A 14,728-nucleotide genomic window follows, 5' to 3' on the forward strand; every position below is an offset into this window, starting at 1 on the left:
ACAATGACCCCAAACACAAGGCCAAGGCAACAAAGGAGTGGCTCAAGAATAAGCACATTAAGGTCCTGGAGAGGCCTAGCCAGTCTCCAGACCTTAATCCCATAGAAAATCTGCGGAGGTAGCTGAAGGTTCAAGTTGCCAAACGTCAACCTCGAAACCTTAATGACTTGGAGAAGATCTGCAAAGAGGAGTGGGACAAAATCCCTCCTGAGATGTGTGCAAACCTGGTGGCCAACTACGAGAAACGTATGACTGTGATTGCCAACAAGGGTTTTGCCACCAAGTACTAAGTAACGTGTTGCAGAGGGGTCAAATACTTATTTCCCTCATAAGGCAAATCAGTTTGTAACATTTTTGACATGCGTTGTTCTGGATTTTTTTGTTATTCTGTTTGTTCAAATAAACCTACCATTAAAATTATAGACTGATCATTTCTTGGTCAGTAGGCAAACGTACAAAATCAGCAGGGGATCAAATACTTTTTTCCCTCACTGTGTGTGTGTGTATATATATATATATATGCAATTATGTCATCTGTTGCATTATTACTCGTCAACTATATGAAATGGTTAGTGGTACAAAAAGACAGCATAGAATGTAATAGTCATGTATCAAACTAGCTCAATCATAACACTTCAACCTTGCTGAAATATACTGATCAAAAATATAAATGCAACTTGCAACTTTTCAAATATTGTTTTACTGGGCTACAGTTTATTTGAGAAAATCAGTCAAATGAAATACATTCATTAGGCCCTAATCCATTGACTTCAAATGACTGGGAATACAGATTTGTATTTGTTGGGCACAGATATCTTTAAAAAAAAAATTGTGTCAGGGTCTCATCACGGTATTTTTGTGCATTCAAATTGCCATTGATAAAACACAATTGTGTTCGTTGTGCGTAGCTTATGCCTGCCCATACCATAACCCTACCGCCACCATGCGGCACTCTGTTCACAACTTTGACATAAGCAAACCGCTCGAACACACGAAGCTGTACACATGGTCTGCGGTTGTGAGGCCGTTTGGAAGTACTGCCAAATTCTCTAAAATGACGTTGGATGCAGATTATGGTAGATAAATTAACATTCAATTATCTGGCAACAGCTCTGGTGGACATTCTTGCAGTCAGCATGCCAATTGCCCACTCCCTCAACTTGAGACATCTGTGGTGTTGTGTAACAAAACTGCACATTTTAGAGTGGCCTTTAATTGTACAAGGACACAAGGTGTAGGTGCACCTGTGTAGTGATCATGCTTTTTAATCAGCTTCTTGATATGCCACACCTGTCAGGTGGATGGATTATCTTGGCAAAGTATAAATGTTCAATAACAGGGATGTAAACAAATTTGTTCACAAAATGTAAGAGAAATAAGCTTTTGTGCATGTTGACATTTCTGGGATCTTTTATTTCAGCTCATGAAACATGGGAACAATATTTTGTTGCGTTTATATTTTTGTTCAGTGTAGTCTGTCCATTCTGACTATTTCCTAAGCATCAAATAATTCTAAATTCCTCCCCTTCCTATTACCTGAAACTGTTTTTATTTAGTAAATTTCTAATCCATATATGAATATATTGGGCAAAGCCATAAAATGAATAGTGACCGATTTATGCCGATATTGTGTGTGTGTGTGTGTGTGTGTGTGTGTGTGTGTGTGTGTGTGTGTGTGTGTGTGTGTGTGTGTGTGTGTGTGTGTGTGTGTGTGTGTGTGTGTGTGTCGTCGACAAAGCTTAGTTCCCTGGGTTAATACTACTTGGTTCTATATCAGTCTGTGAAAGGAAAGGAATCATTGTGGGTATAACTGAGCAAGTATGATTAGTTTATCAAACATGTGCCTATGTATTTCATGAGTGAGTTAAAAAAAAAAGATGGTATGATTAATTCACCAGTCCTCCACGGGGTCAGGGAAATTGATGCAGGATAATTGGGCACAGAGGGAATCCTTGGCAATTTGTGATTTAACATTTCTTGAGAAATTCAATGTCAGTGCAAATGTGATGTCAGTCCTCAATGTTCTCATAGATTCCATGAACATTTTAATATAAAATCTAAAGTATTTCCAGCAAAGGGATTCTTCTCTTTTTGCCAACTTGAAATGAAGCCCTGTGAAAATTATCTGAATGAGGAAAAGTTCAAGTTAGAATTGGGCTCTAAGGAGAATGTCTATCTCTTACCAACAGTAAAGCCCTGTGGATAATATTTTTTTTTGAGAGACAAAAATAGTCAAGTTTGAATTATTTCATAACAATTTTCAGATATACACCTGTAATGCAGAGTATTACTTTGCTACATTGATTCTTACACAGTTACATTTTAGTCATTTAGCAGACACTCTTATCCAGAATAACTTTCAAAAGCAATTAGGGTTAAGTGCCTTGCTCATGGGTACATCATCAGTTTTTTCCGCTAGTCAGCTCGGGGATTGTAACCAGCGACCTTTCGGTTTCTGGCCCAACGCACTTAACCGCTAGGCTACCTGCCACCCTTAATTTCCAAACCTCAATTAATACACTACATTACAGATGTTTCTAAATAGGTTAACACAGGGGTGCTAGTTTAAGCAACAGAAGATATTTATGTATAAAATTGCAAGCAGACGTAGTTGCATTTACACGGGAAGCCCAATTCTGATATTTTTTCCACTAGTTGGTATTTTTTCATATCAGATCTTTTTCAGAGCTGATCTGATTGGTCAAAAGTATTAGATGGAAGAAAAAATATATTTTAATACAGGTGAACACATCACTCTCTTTTACAGCAACTATCTCCTGAATAATATCCACATTTTCCAATGAACTGGAGCATCTGTTACATTCATGTGGCCAGTAAAGTTTTAAACTTAATGTCCTCCTTATACTTAATGTCCTCCTTTTCCTAATAATATCATAATGACATATTTAATGACCAGGAAATGTTCTTTGAAGTTGCCCAGAAGAAGGGTTTCCTCAAGTAAGACTTTGTTTGAAAGTCTATAGGCACTTGACAACGTTCTATCCCATTAATATAATGAGTTTGAAATAGTTATTTCTGTCCATTGCACTGGACATCAAACTCAAAGTTTTATTAATTCAAGATGTTCCCTTAAATTATTGCAATAATCTACAGGAATTGAAATCTAATTTAGAGGCAGAAAATACTGTGCAGCTGTTAAGTATCATGATTTGAATTTGATAAGAATTTATAGGAGAAATATTTAAGATAAGGCATTTATGCAGGATCAAGTTAAAATCATGATTATCTAAGTCTCCTTTTCAAAAGCCTAGTTCTATTTAAATGTTTGTGTTTATTCCACATGGTCACACACTGGATGAAAAATGCAAAACAAGAACATTTTTGGTAAGCATACTACATACTGACACTGTGGAAAACGACTTCATTTGTCCTCATTAAAAGCTTAAAGTCCATGAATAAATAATCATTAAAGAATATACTTTTTCCTTTTTTTAATACGAGGCCTTATGCAAAACACCCTAAAATAGACTAAATAAATATGCACTATAAAGTCTGTTTAGAACATGTGCCCTTCCCCCACTATCACATTTAGACAGCTGACATGCACCTCCACATCAGACTATATTGGTTGCTGTTTTTGGATGAAAAAATTGGACCTCTGAGAGGAGAGTTAATGCAATTAAATGAGGGTGGTGAGTCTCACTCTCTCTTTCTCTCTCTCTCTCTCTCTCTTGAATCAGTAAGCAAAGCAGATTCAAAACTTAAAAAAGGAGAGAAGAAAAGAAAAGAGAGAGAGAGAAGAGGAGCATGCACAGGCCAATCCCTATGGTTTAATTATTTTAATTATCTTTCCTCTTTCAGCTTTCCTAAAAAAGAGGCCATTAAAGGATGCCCGTTTGGGTTAATGTGATTTTAAAAAACAAGATGGAGGGAAAGATGAAAGGCTGTAGATGTCAGAGCTAATCAGGGGAGTTAAAACTGCTATTTGTGAACTGGGACGGTTTTTAAAGTGGGTAGAAAGATGTTTTATTTTATTTCCTCACTTCAAAACACCTCCTTCCTCATTCTCTGTTACACTTCCCTCATACCCGAGAAGCTCTCTTCATTCTCTCGCAGCACACTGCCAGTGAAATGACTGACACAGTGCTTGATATTCTGGTGTGCTCTACAACACTGAGTCTTGGCAGGAGGGAGGGACATGGGAAGATTGCTAAAAGATTTTGATAGGATGTGTTTTTCCCCTAATGATACTGACTTTTCATTAAAAAAGCAATTATATGGGCAAGTGAGTAACATTAGCTTAGCAATTAGCATCACTGAAATATATTTAGTTTATGATAGCAGTACTATCAAATGGAGTGTACACCCCTTAATTCAAGTTATCTCCAACTAATAAGTGCACTGAACAAAAATATAAACGCAACATGTAAAGTGTTGGTCCCGTGTTTCATGAGCTGAAAAAAAATACATTTTATAAACACACAAAAAGCTTATTTCTCTCAAATTTTGTGCAAAAATGTGTTTACATCCCTGTTACTGAGCATTTTTACTTTGCCAAGATAATCCATTCACCTGACAGGTATGGCATATGAAGAAGCTGATTAAACAGCATGATCACTACACAGGTGCACCTTGTGCTGGGTACAATTATAGGCCACTCTAAAATGTGCAGTTTTGTTACACAACACAATGCCACAAATGTCTCAAGTTTTGAGGGAATGTGCAATTCGTATGTTGACTGCATACTGACTGTCCACCAAAGCTTTTGCCAGATAATTGAATGTTCATTTATCTACCGTAAGCCGCCTCCAACATCGTTTTAGAGTTTTTGGTATTAGGTCCGACCGGCCTCACAACCGCAGACTACGTGTGCGGCGTTGTGTTGTTGAGCGGTTTGCTGATGTCAACGTTGTGAACAGAGTGCCCCACGGTGGCGGTGGGGTTATGGTATGGGCAGGCATAAGCTACGGACAACGAACACAATTGCATTTTATCAATGGCAATTTCAATGTCACAGAGATACCCTGACGAAATCCTGAGGCCCATTGTCGTGCTATTAATTTGCCCCCATCACCTCATGTTTCAGCATGATAATGCATGACCCCACGTCGCAAGGATCTGTACACAATTCCTGGAGCTGAAAATGTCCCAGTTCTTCCATGGCCTGCATACTCACCAGACATGTAACCCTTTGAGCATGTTTGGGATGCTCTGGATCAACGTGTTTGACAGCGTGTTCCAGTTCCTGCCAATATTCAGTAACTTCGTACAGCCATTGAAGAGGATTGGGACCACATTCCACATGCCACAATCAACAGCCTGATCAACTCTATGAGAAGGAGATGTCTCGCTGCTTGGGCACACCAGATACTGACTGTTTTTTTTATCCACGCACCTACCTTTTTTTTAAGGTATCTGTGACCAACAGATAGCTCTTTTTCAATCGGTCCACTCGTCCAAGTGCCAATGTATTTGTGGCATGATGTGAACAGTACGAATTTGTGTCACTACCAAAGTCTAATGGTTTTAAATGAATGTTTTGTTTTGTCTGGAAACTCACTTGTAGAATTCGCTTGCAGTAGGTCTCTTAAAAAAGAGAAGCCGTGCAAGGTTTTTAAACAGAGGTGCCTAGTTATTCTTCTTTTGTTGATATCAGGTAACGTGCCACCTAACCCTGGCCCTGATATGCAATGTCTCCAAACCCCCTCTGATTTTAAATCAAGATCTGGTTTTGGTATTTTTCATTTAAATGTACGCAGCCTGTTGTCAAAAAATTGATGGGGTTAGGATTTGGCCTAAATCAACTGTTGCTGATGTAATTGCGTCTTCTGAAACCTGGCTCAGCAAGTCTGTTTTTGATAAGGATATTTGCATAAGTCGTTACAATATTTATCGCACTGATCGAGTTAAGAAAGGTGGGGGTGTGGCTATATATGTAAAAACTAAATTCCCTGTAAGTGTGGCAAAGTCTGAAACTATTTGTAAACAGTTGGAATTTCTTGCTTTGAATAGTGAGGTTTCAATGGGCCTCTCTATAACTGTGATTGGCTGTTATAGACCCCCCTCTGCTCTCTGTAACTGTGATTGGCTGTTATAGACCCCCCTCTGCTCTCTATAACTGTGATTGGCTGTTATAGACCCCCCTCTGCGCTCTATAACTGTGATTGGCTGTTATAGACCTCCCTCTGCTCTCTATAACTGTGATTGGCTGTTATAGACCCCCCTCTGCTCTCGGTGATGCGCACCTCATGTCTAAACTTCTTTACAGTGAAAATATCTTGATTGGTGATCTCAACTGGTGTTGGTTAAAGCTGGTGTCTGATGATTTAAAAATGTTTTGTAATTCTTACCCAGTTGATTAACTCACCCACTCGCCCAAATCTGAAATGCCCAGATACATCTACCCTGATTGATTTGATATTGACAAATGTTCCACATAAATATTCTGCGGTTGGTGTTTTTTTATAATGATTTAAATGACCATTGTGTTGTTGTTGCTGTTAGAAATACTAAGGTTCCTAAGACAAACCCACGTTTAATTCGTAAGAGAAATTTGAAGTGTTTTAATGAGCAGGCTTTGTTTCAAGATTGAGTTTATCCCTGATGTGGAAACTGCCTGGAAATTCTTTCATGATGATTTTTTCCAAATAGTAAACAAACATGCCCCATTCCGCAGATTCAGGGTTAAAGGGTGGGATAATCCATGGTTTTCTTCTGAGCTGTCTTGTATTATTCATGACCGTAATCTAGCCTGGGCTAAGGCAAGGAAATCATGTTCTGATGCTGATTGGCTTATTTTTAGGCAGTTACGAAACAAGTGTTCTTTTCTTCTCAGGAAGGCCAAGTCGGAATATTTTATGTCTGTTACCACTGACAACCTGAATGACCCTAGAAAGTTTTAGAAGGCTATTAAGTCTATGTCTGGTAACAGTAATGTTAATGAATTACCGTCATGTGTTTTGAAGGACTCTGTTGCTGCATATGACAAAACTGAAATGCTGAATTGCTTCAACGAGCACTTTGTATCATCTGGTAGGCTGTTTGATTCAGTGTCTTCTGTCCTCTGAACAACCCTGTGTGGATGAACCAGTGAGAGCTCGTCAAACTTTTAGCTTTTTGCCATTCTCAGTGCAGGTGGTACATAAAAGCCCTGAAATCCTTAGATCAGAGAAAGCCTGCAGGTCCTGATCTTTTGGATCCCTGCTTTTTAAATCTGGCAGCTGATTTCATAGCTGAACCACTTACATATCTGTCCAATCTAACCCTGGAATGTAATGAAATCCCGAAAATCTGGAAATCAGCATTTGTCCTACCACTTTTAAAAGGGGGAGATCCAACTCTTTTAAATAATTATATGCCAATCTCAAAGCTGTCACCCCTGGTGAAAATACTTGAAACCCTTGTGAGTGAACAGCTAAAAGAGTTTTTATTTACTAACTCTATTTTATCAATGTATCAATCGGGCTTCAGGAAGAAGCATAGCACAATTACAGCAGCCATGAAGGTTTTAAATGATATCACTGAAGCCCTTGACAAAAAACAGCATTGTGTCTCACTTTTTATTGATCTCTCTAAGGCTTTTGATACAGTTGATCATGCTGTGCTAAGGCAGATTGTTGAGGGTAGGTCTTTCAGAGCATGCAGTTGCATGGTTTGCTAACTATCTGTCTGATAGAACTCAGTGCACTCAATTTGATGGGCTTATGTCTGTTAAATTGTATGTATTTAATGGTGTGCCCCAAGGCTCTGTACTTGGTCCTCTCTTATTCACTATTTATAAACAAAATGTCCAAAATGCGCAACTTCATTTTTATGTTGATGATACTGTTATTTACTGTTGTGCCTCTTCTCTTACAAAAGCTTTCCAGAACTTGAAAACTGCTTTTTATACTGTTCAACATACCTTGTGTCAATTGAAGATTATCCTCAATACTGACAAAACTAAACTAATGGTGTTTTCTAAAGCAAAAAATAGACCTCTGAACATTTCACTTATTACTACCTGTCAGGGAAAGGAGATTGAGGTTGTAACTTCATATAAATATCTTGGAATTTTAATTGATGACGGCCTCTTTTAAATTGCATATTCAACAACTTACAAAAAATTTGAAGCTGAAATTGAGATTTTATTTTAGGAATAAGGCCTGTTTTTCTTTTGAAGCCAGAAGGAGGCTAGTACCAGCTACATTTATGCCTTACTAGACTATGGGGATATTTTATATATGAATGCTTCCCCTCAATGTTTGAGATCAATTGACACCCTTTACCATGGCACTTTGTGATTTATTTTAAACTGCAAAACCCTTACTCACCACTGCACTTTGTATACCAGGGTGGGCTGGCCTTCTCTAGTCACTCGTAGGCTCAGGCACTGGTATACTTTTATTTACAAAGCCATTTTGGGTTTACTACCTTTTTATTTGGGCATTTTTATTGTTCAGAAATGTGGTGGGTACTCTCTTCGTTCGCTGGACTTTATCCTGCTAACTGTTCCAAATGTCCGAACTAAATTTGGTAAAAGGGCTTTTATGTACTCTGCGCCATCGTCTTGGAAAGCCTTACAAAATACTTTTAAACTGGAAGAACTTGTCCCGATTGGTATTTTTAAATCACTGATGAATGATCTTGAGACTGATTCCCTGACCTGTCAATGTTTTTAATTTGCTGTTTTTGATTTTGTTATACTCTAGTGAATTCTATGGTTTTTACTAGATTACTTGTAGTTTTTCATGTTGTTTGTCTTTAATTTTTGTAATGACTTGGTGCTGCCTATCTTGGCCAGGACGCTCTTGAAAAAGAGATTTTAAATCTCAATGAGCCCTTCCTGGTTAAATAAAGGTTAAATTAAACAGATGCATATCTGTATTCCCAGTCATCTGAAATCCATGGATTAGGGCCTAAAAAATGTATTTAAATTGACTAATTTCCTTATATGAACTGTAACTCAGTAAAATCTTTGAAATTGTTGCATGGACCAAGCAGACACCATTAACATAAACGGGGCAGGTAGAGAGTGGAGCGGGTAGAGTGGGGCAAGTAAAGAGTGGAGAGGGAAGAGTGGGGCAGGTAGAGAGTGGAGCGGGTAGAGTGGGGCAGGTAGAGAGTGGAGCGGGTAGAGTGGAGCAGGTAGAGAGTGGAGCGGGAAGAGTGGGGCAGGTAGAGAGTGGAGCGGGTAGAGTGGGGCAGGTAGAGAGTGGAGCGGGTAGAGTGGGGCAGGTAGAGAGTGGAGCGGGTAGAGTGGGGCAGGTAGAGAGTGGAGCGGGTAGAGTGGGGCAGGTAGAGAGTGGAGCGGGTAGAGTGGAGCAGGTAGAGAGTGGAGCGGGTAGAGTGGGGCAGGTAGAGAGTGGAGCGGGTAGAGTGGGGCAGGTAGAGAGTGGAGCGGGTAGAGTGGGGCAGGTAGAGAGTGGAGCGGGTAGAGTGGGGCAGGTAGAGAGTGGAGCGGGTAGAGTGGGGCAGGTAGAGAGTGGAGCGGGTAGAGTGGGGCAGGTAGAGAGTGGAGCGGGTAGAGTGGGGCAGGTAGAGAGTGGAGCGGGTAGAGTAGGGCAGGTAGAGAGTGGAGCGGGTAGAGTGGAGCAGGTAGAGAGTGGAGCGGGAAGAGTGGGGCAGGTAGAGAGTGGAGCGGGTAGAGTGGGGCAGGTAGAGAGTGGAGCGGGTAGAGTGGAGCAGGTAGAGAGTGGAGCGGGTAGAGTGGAGCAGGTAGAGAGTGGAGCGGGTAGAGTGGGGCAGGTAGAGAGTGGAGCGGGTAGAGTGGGGCAGGTAGAGAGTGGAGCGGGTAGAGTGGGGCAGGTAGAGAGTGGAGCGGGTAGAGTGGGGCAGGTAGAGAGTGGAGCGGGTAGAGTGGGGCAGGTAGAGAGTGGAGCGGGTAGAGTGGGGCAGGTAGAGAGTGGAGCGGGTAGAGTGGGGCAGGTAGAGAGTGGAGCGGGTAGAGTGGGGCAGGTAGAGAGTGGAGCGGGTAGAGTGGGGCAGGTAGAGAGTGGAGCGGGTAGAGTGGGGCAGGTAGAGAGTGGAGCGGGTAGAGTGGGGCAGGTAGAGAGTGGAGCGGGTAGAGTGGGGCAGGTAGAGAGTGGAGCGGGTAGAGTGGGGCAGGTAGAGAGTGGAGCGGGTAGAGTGGGGCAGGTAGAGAGTGGAGCGGGTAGAGTGGGGCAGGTAGAGAGTGGAGCGGGTAGAGTGGGGCAGGTAGAGAGTGGAGCGGGTAGAGTGGGGCAGGTAGAGAGTGGAGCGGGTAGAGTGGGGCAGGTAGAGAGTGGAGCGGGTAGAGTGGGGCAGGTAGAGAGTGGAGCGGGTAGAGTGGAGCAGGTAGAGAGTGGAGCGGGTAGAGTGGAGCAGGTAGAGAGTGGAGCGGGTAGAGTGGGGCAGGTAGAGAGTGGAGCGGGTAGAGTGGGGCAGGTAGAGAGTGGAGCAGGTAGAGAGTGGAGCGGGTAGAGTGGAGCAGGTAGGTAGAGTGGAGCGGGTAGAGTGGGGCAGGTAGAGAGTGGAGCGGGTAGAGTGGGGCAGGTAGAGAGTGGAGCGGGTAGAGTGGGGCAGGTAGAGAGTGGAGCGGGTAGAGTGGAGCAGGTAGAGAGTGGAGCGGGTAGAGTGGGGCAGGTAGAGAGTGGAGCGGGTAGAGTGGGGCAGGTAGAGAGTGGAGCGGGTAGAGTGGAGCAGGTAGAGAGTGGAGCGGGTAGAGTGGAGCAGGTAGAGAGTGGAGCGGGTAGAGTGGGGCAGGTAGAGAGTGGAGCGGGTAGAGTGGGGCAGGTAGAGAGTGGAGCGGGTAGAGTGGGGCAGGTAGAGAGTGGAGCAGGTAGAGAGTGGAGCGGGTAGAGTGGAGCAGGTAGAGAGTGGAGCGGGTAGAGTGGGGCAGGTAGAGAGTGGAGCGGGTAGAGTGGGGCAGGTAGAGAGTGGAGCGGGTAGAGTGGGGCAGGTAGAGAGTGGAGCGGGTAGAGTGGAGCAGGTAGAGAGTGGAGCGGGTAGAGTGGGGCAGGTAGAGAGTGGAGCGGGTAGAGTGGGGCAGGTAGAGAGTGGAGCGGGTAGAGTGGAGCAGGTAGAGAGTGGAGCGGGTAGAGTGGAGCAGGTAGAGAGTGGAGCGGGTAGAGTGGGGCAGGTAGAGAGTGGAGCGGGTAGAGTGGGGCAGGTAGAGAGTGGAGCGGGTAGAGTGGGGCAGGTAGAGAGTGGAGCGGGTAGAGTGGAGCAGGTAGAGAGTGGAGCGGGTAGAGTGGAGCATATATACTTTAGTTTATTTAGTAAATATTTTCTTAACTATATTTCTTGAACTGCATTGTTGGTTAAGAGCTTGTAAGTAAGCATTTCACAGTAAGGTCTATATACCTGTTGTATTAGGCGCATGTGACAAATAACATTTGATTTGATTTGAATTGATGTTGCGTTTACATTTTTGTTCAGTATAGTTTTATAGTCCGTTATATTGCCTCTGCTGCCAACTTACATGTTTGGTTCAAGCCTACTTTCTTGTAGAAATACTGTACATCAAATTTATCAGAATATAAGCACCTAGTCATACATTATTGACCATTTGGTGTTATGCTGAATGATATTATGCCTTACTAAATATATTCCGTTTTGAGAGCTTGACATTTGTTCAGGCCAGGGTGGACACAGAACCAGCACAGGTGTTGAGCCACAGCACGGTGAGGAGAAAAACCCCAAAGATCTACTTTCAAACTAAATCAAGCAGAAGGAATTTTCTATGTGTGTAGAGAGATGGACGGGAGCCCATGTAATATTAAAACGCCGTGTCTAGCAATGCCAACAGTGCCACTCCTTTCCACGGCTCCCGCCCTCCCTGCTTCCCGGCCATGGGCTCTTTCCTCAAGGTGACACTTCAAAGCAGGCACACAGACGTGGCAGGCCTGCTTGCCGGCATGGAGCCAGCCCCCACGACTTTGCCTCTCTCCTTTCTGCCACCCTCTATCTTCCCCCCTCCTCAAAGACGCAGCGAGTACCCCCGCTGGGCTAGGTCAGCGCCAAGAATCACACCGCTTTGCACTCTGGAGCCCCTGTCAAAAACTCTACCCACAACCTTAATTAATAACAGCCCATTCCTATTGCAAACAGTTGGAATCTAGCTGCATCTTATTGGGAATTCTGGAGCCTCTTCAACAGAAGGCAGGCAAGGGAAAGGGGGATGGTTGGAGGGATGGCTCCAAATCATTATAATTTTTATGATTGGATTTCATATGCATTATTCTCAGTATTTCCATGGCCTATTTTAGATATCTTTCCCTCTAGTCATTCTCTTTGGGGTGTCTGTGTCTGGATGATTGGAACATATTGGGTAGCAGCATCTGAGAGAGACACACACACACACCACTGTCTGCATCAGCTGGGCCTGGGTCTATAATCACCTCTCAAACCTGGAGAGAGAATTTTACGGAGCACACCATGATCGATATTTGACGATCCGTCCTCCTACATCAACCCCAAATAAAAGGGGAGAGCATGAGACAGGGCAGTGGAGAGACGTCGCTGGGAGGTCTGTCACGGCCTGTTTGATGTTTGTGCTCATCAGTCTGTAGAGCCGGCCTCACGCAGGAAACAGCGGGTCATCCCTGTGTCACGCCGCCCAGAGCACGGCTGATGGTATTACTGTCGAGGCGGGTGGATTGGTTTTTCCATGACAGGAAAAGATGTATCCTTACGGCAAGGTGCGCTCCAGGTTTATTAGGGCCTGGGCTCCAACACCTTGCAGGTCGCTCTGCTCATTGCTCAGTTCAGACCTGCAGGTTGATGAGGATGAGAGCTCGTACAGTTTGGGCTGCTTGTAACCTGGAATCTGCAGCCAAACCTTGGCTCGTGTCGTTACTGTGTTTTTATTCACTGCATGCAGCTCAGCCACCTGGAAATTCTTATTTCATTGCATTTTTTGAGGCTCCATTGCAAGGCTCAATGGAAGTGGTGCTCATGTGAATCAATAGCCATGGTTAATTGTGTTATGACCTATAGACGGGGGCGGACTGGGACCGGAAATTGGCCCTGGTATTTCTAACACATTTGACCGAAATGCCAGATGGCCAATCTGCCCATGACTATAGAGATTGCCTTTTTACATGATAACCAAAAGGTTGACCATGAGATAATTGATGGTATTTAGGGCAGGATGATGGGCATTAGCTAATGTCTAATTAGGTCATAATAAGCGTGGTGATATTGGCTCAGTTAGTTGGGAGTGTAGGTATACCAGCTCAACAGCACAACAGTGGCCAATGTAGAACCCCCCCCCCCCCCACCCCCCACCCCGTTAGGGCACCGTGTCCCACTTCCACAGCCATTCAGCCTATCAGGCTGCATTCTCAGCTCTTCCCCAGCCCTTAAATTAGTTCCTCTAGCTAGTGCAGACAAACAGTGGAGACTGTAGCAGGCCCATATCACTGCAATTAGTACACTTACTTCACAGCTAGGGCTGGCATGACAGAGAGCCAGATGCACCCCTGCACTACAGTGTCTTTTATAGTAGTCCCATTTTAGCCAGCATGAACACTTAGAAAATCATTGACTTAATTCGCTTTTTGCTTTGTCTGTTTTGAATGTACGCTGTGTTCTCAGAAATCATTTCAGATTGTTCTCTCTCATCGTCCCCCATATACATTTTGATAATATTCATATCCGTGATTTGATTTTCTACTACCTGGCATGCTTGTGGATGAGAGGCGGCATACTGAATCAGTCATGGAGTTGGAATAAACACAGTTTTACCTACAGACATTCATCCACCATTAGGATCTATGTTGAGCAAGAGACGTAAACTACGGCCATTGATTCATGGGGCTCATCCCATATTGGAGGGAAAGAGGGGAGCCCATAGATTTATGATCAGGCACGGTGACAAACTGGAGGAAGAGAGTGTGCATATGTTAATCCTCTGACTGAACGATGATCAAAGTCTGGAACAAGCTGGGCCCCGCTGATTGCCTCGGGGCAAACAATGCTCCTCTCCTGCAGCTGGGAGGGAGTGGAGGCCTACGAGGAGTAAACAGATAGTTATCAGAATCAATATGGGATGTTTGGGACCGCAGTAAGGGTGAAGGTCAAAAGGGGAGGGGGGAGAGGGCTGGAGGCCCAGGGCAATTTGCTAGTCAATTTAGGGGGAGTTATGTGTTTAAGTGAAACTGCACTGGGTTTAGAGATATGAGAGTTGAAGCTTTCCTGGTCAGTTTATTGCGGGAAAAAATATATACGAGCTACCACGTTACAGTTTCCACCAAGTGGATTAACTCTAATGGCGCGATGCGCAGGGTGTTTTCCTTTCACGTTAACAACCCAGGTTTGTCCTCCCGGGTGGCGCAGTGGTTAAGGGCGCTGTACTGCAGCGCCAGCTGTGCCATCAGAGTCCCTGGGTTTTTCGCCCAGGCTCTGTCGTAACCGGCCGCGACCGGGAGGTCCGTGGGGCGACGCACAATTGGCCTAGCGTCGTCCGGGTTAGGGAGGGATTGGTCGGTAGGGATCTCCTTGTCTCATCGCGCACCAGCGACTCCTGTGGTGGGCCGGGCGCAGTGCGCGCTAGCCAAGGTTGCCAGGTGCACGGTGTAGCCTCCGACACATTGGTGCGGCTGGCTTCCGGGTTGGATGCGCGCTGTGTTAAGAAGCAGTACGGCTGGTTGGGTTGTGTATCGGAGGATGCATGACATTCAGCCTTCGTCTCTCCCGAGCCCGTACGGGAGTTATAGCAATGAGACAAGATAGTAGCTACTACAACAATTGGATACCACGAAATTGGGGAGAAAAAGGGGTAAAAAAATTTATAAATAAAAGTAAAACAACCCAGGTTCACTTC

Source organism: Oncorhynchus clarkii, chromosome 29, assembly GCF_045791955.1.
Source record: "Oncorhynchus clarkii lewisi isolate Uvic-CL-2024 chromosome 29, UVic_Ocla_1.0, whole genome shotgun sequence".
NCBI lineage: Eukaryota > Metazoa > Chordata > Actinopteri > Salmoniformes > Salmonidae > Oncorhynchus > Oncorhynchus clarkii.